Below are 4145 nucleotides of genomic sequence, written 5' to 3'. Positions count from 1 at the left end.
CTTTGCAATCTATATGTGGAACAGATCATCCAGGTGGCTGGGTTTTATGAGGAGGAATGTGAGATTAGGACTGGAGGAAGACTCATCAATAACTTGCTGTGGAGTATGTCTCCCATAAGGGTTTTTCTGTTTGTTTTGTTGTTTTAGTGTGGATGACTCTGCGGAGTGATGCATGTTGGCCTATCCAGAAAGTGAATGTCTACCTAGCATTCCACAAGGAGAATAGCTTGTCTTGGAAATTTAAAAAAGAATTGGGTAGTCTCATCAATAAACTGAATGGATTCAGAAGAGGCCATGGCACAAAGGATGTCATTGCTAATATTAAATGGATCTTGGATGATAGCATCTGGAAAAAAAATGCTGATTTGTGGGGGTTTTGTTTTTGGGGTTTTTTTTTTCCTCCAATTCTCATCCTTTGTTGTTTTTTTTTTCTGCCCAAATTAGGATTTTTAATCAAGAAAGGGTGTAACACAACTAAACAGGCAGCCTATAAGCATTTGAGGTGGATGATGGAGGGACCAGACTTTTCATACTCCTGCTTGCTGATCCACATCTGCTGGAAGGTGGACAGGGAGGCCAGGATGCAGCCGCTGATCCACACGGAGTATTTGCACTCAGGGGGAGCGATGATCTTGATCTTCATCGTGCTGGGGGCCAGCGCTGTGATCTCCTTCTGCATCCTGTCAGTGGTGCCTGGGTACCTGGTGGTCCCACCAGACAGCACTGTGTTGGCGTAGAGGTCCTTGGGGATGTCAACATCACACTCCATGTTGGAGCTGAAGGTAGTTTCATAGATGACACAAGACTCCATGCCCAGGAAGGAGGGCTGGAAGAGTGCCTCGGGACAGCGGAAACGCTCATTGCCAATGGTGATGACCTGCCCATTGGGCAGCTCAGAGCTCTTCTCCAAGGAGGACGAACAAGCCGCCTTGGCCATCTCCTTCTCAAAGTCCAGGAGAATGTCACAGAGTTTCTCCTTGCTGTCACACACAATTTCCCGCTCAGCCGTGGTGGTGAAACTGTAGCCTTGCTTGGTGAGGATCTTCATGAGGTAATCCATCAGGTCCCGGCCAGCCAGGTCTAGACGCAGGATGGCATGGGGACGGTTGTACCCCTTGTAGATGGACCCAGTGTGGGTGACCCCATCCCGGGAATCCATCACGATGCCAGTGGTTCAGCCAGAAGCATACAGGGACAGCACACCCTGGATGGCCATGTACATGACAGGGGTGTTGAAGGTCTCCAACATGATCTGGGTCATCTTCTCCCAGTTAGCCTTGGGGTCCAGGGGGGCCTCCATCAGAGCACAGGGTGGTCTTCGGGGGCCACACGAAGCTTGTTGTAGAAGGTGTGGTGCCAGATCTTCTCCAGGTTGTCTCAGTTGGTGACAATGCCGTGCTCGATGGGGTACTTGAGGGTCAGGATGCCTCTCTTGCTCTGGGCTTCATCCCCCACGTAGGAGTCCTTCTGGCTCATGCCCACCATCGCGCCCTGGTGCCCAGGGCACCCCACTATGGAGGGGAAGACAGCCTGAGGGGCCGTCGCTGCTCACAAAGCCAGCCTTACACATGCCAGAGCCGTTGTCGACCACAAGCACAGTGATGTCATCATTCATGGTGAGCTGGGGGTCGCGGGTATGAACTGGCAGCAGTGACTGTGGGAAAAGGCCTGTGCTCCCTGGCAGACAGGGTGCCACCTGTCTTGTTTGTTTTGTTTTTAAGTTGTCAGTGATTTTATGATTTGTGTTTTATAGTCTATGCAAGAGCAGTTGATTGGGTGAATCCTAATAAATTATGGCCAACATTGAAAATAATGAGAATCCCAAAACACTTACTTGTGTTCATTCAAAGCCTACACCTAGACAAAAAGTTGTTGTCCACATACAGCAAGGGAACATTGAATGTTTAAAATCACAAAGATTTGAGTCAGAATTATAGCCTTTTTCCATACCTAGAAGGATGAACAATATCCTCCTCTTTGATTAACTACCTCTGGAAACCCACCAGAGGGTCAGCTGTGGGTCAGATCCAACTTGATGGTATACAACAACAACATTCAATCTTTATGCTAAGAAAATAATTAAGGAAGCTGGACTATATGAAGAAGAATGTGACATTAGGATTGGAGGAAGATTCATCACCAAAGTGAGTTACGCAGGTGGAATAACCTTGTCTTGTCAAAAGTGAAGAAGATTTGAATCATTTGCTACAGAGGATCAAACACTGCAGTTCTCAATATAAATTTTACGTCAACCTTAAGAAAACAAAAATCCTTGTCCTTGGACTAATAGACAACATACGCTACATGGAAAAAAAAGACTGAAGTTGTCAATTATTTCGACTCAAGTGGTCAACACCCATGTTAAGAGCAGTCAAAAAACTCAAAGTCATGTTGCAGTGGGAGAATCTGCTGTCCAGGGCATCTCGTAAGTGCTAAAGAGCCAAGATATTGGTTTAAAGATTGAACTATATCTGATAAAACTGATTGTTGTTTAAATGACATTTTATGCATCTGAAAATTGGACAGTGAACAAGGGTTATAGAAGAAGAATTAATGGCTTTAAGTTGTGGAGCTGGAGAAGAGCATTGAATATATCATGGGTTGCAAAAGAACAAATGAGTCTGTGTTAAAGGAAGTACAACATTGGTGCTTCTTAGAGTCAAGGATAGTGAAACTTTATCTCACAACCTGAGCAAGAAGGATCATGATTATGTCTACCTTATGCTAGGTAAGGAGGAGAGTCAGAGAAAGACAGGAAGACCATCAACAAGATGAATTCACATAATGACTGTAATAATGGGCTCAAACATATCAGAATGATGAAGGTAGTGCAGAATATAGCAAGATTCACATACATTGTCCATGGGTTTCTATGAGTTATAATTAATTTGATGATATCTACCAACAATAGGCAAAGACTTTGTAAGAATCTGATTCTATAATCTGTAGCAGATTGATTTGCTAACAAGAGGCTCTGCATTTTTGGAAATTCAAATCCTTGAATCACCCTTGAGAAGAAAGGTGGACACTCTCCTAACATTAGGATTTATAGTGTTGGAAACCAATGGATGGTCTCTCTGACTTGGAGTCAGCTCAGTGGTTTTGAGTTTGATGTTTGAAAACCATATTTGTAGGTGATATTGGATACTATTACTAATGTAAATAAGAATTCATTTATATAGCATTTCTATTGACATAAAATAACATTATTGGCACTCTACCGACAGCTCATCCATTCACCATTATTTCCATTTTTTTAAACATCAACTGTCACTTTAATGCTAAGAGCCAGATTCAGTCCTTATGTAAGTTTCTACTTTGAATCACATAATTCTTCCACCTATACTCCCCCCCCAAAATTTTATCCTTTGGGATTTTAATTTTTACTGTTTTATAAGAGGAAAAAATAAAAGAAAAGTAAGTTTCTTTCCTGGGTGTATAAACACATCACTCCTGCTGGATGTGGCAACAGCTTGTTAACAATATGAAAATAGAGCTGGTAAGAGCAGAGCTTCCAGATGTCACATATGACAAAGTGACATCCAAGGCAACTGGGTGGCCTTTAATTTTAGATTATGTCTTGGGAGCGCTTCTTTATGCCTTATTATTATCTGTAACACCTGCCCTGTGATTTAGTGGCAATATCTTCAAACTCTTATGTCAATTAATGTTATTTTGGATCAACATTAATTTATTAGATTAACAAAACATCTATTGAAAGTTCAATATGCATGGGATACTGTTTTATATGGTGCTGAATGGGCTTCAACAGGAAGAATGGCCAGGTGAAGTATTTACAGCAATAAGACTATGAAAATACTGTGGAACACAATTGTATGGTCCACACCTAATCAAGGAGATGATACAAAACAAGGCAATGAATAATAACAAATGATGTAAAAAATTACTATATTAAATACAGATGGGTGATTACAATTTTAGTGACTTTAATGAAATAATGACTTTGTAACAAAGATTTGAAAGCTGAAAAGTCTAGCTTATACGTTTGACTGATGGGACAGCATAACTACAAATGTCCTATTATGGAAGGCCGTGTGCGGTCGCCATTACAAGATGGCGCTGATTTCCTGCTTCTCTTTGTTTGCCAAAATCATAAATAAGACCTTATTTGGGCACTGTGTTCT

General features: G+C 42.0%; 1 pseudogene; it reads right to left on the bottom strand.

Moving 5' to 3' along the window:
* Nucleotides 1-487: 487 nt before the first annotated feature.
* Nucleotides 488-1615, bottom strand: LOC102857029 (annotated as a pseudogene).
* Between the last annotated feature and the right edge of the window lie 2530 nt (nucleotides 1616-4145).

The sequence above is a fragment of the Elephantulus edwardii genome, unplaced genomic scaffold (assembly GCF_000299155.1).
Source record: "Elephantulus edwardii isolate Elephantulus edwardi_28Jun2011 unplaced genomic scaffold, EleEdw1.0 scaffold00112, whole genome shotgun sequence".
Lineage (NCBI taxonomy): Eukaryota > Metazoa > Chordata > Mammalia > Macroscelidea > Macroscelididae > Elephantulus > Elephantulus edwardii.
The sequence above is the reverse complement of the archived record's forward strand: the minus strand, read 5'-3'. Positions and strand labels throughout refer to the sequence as shown.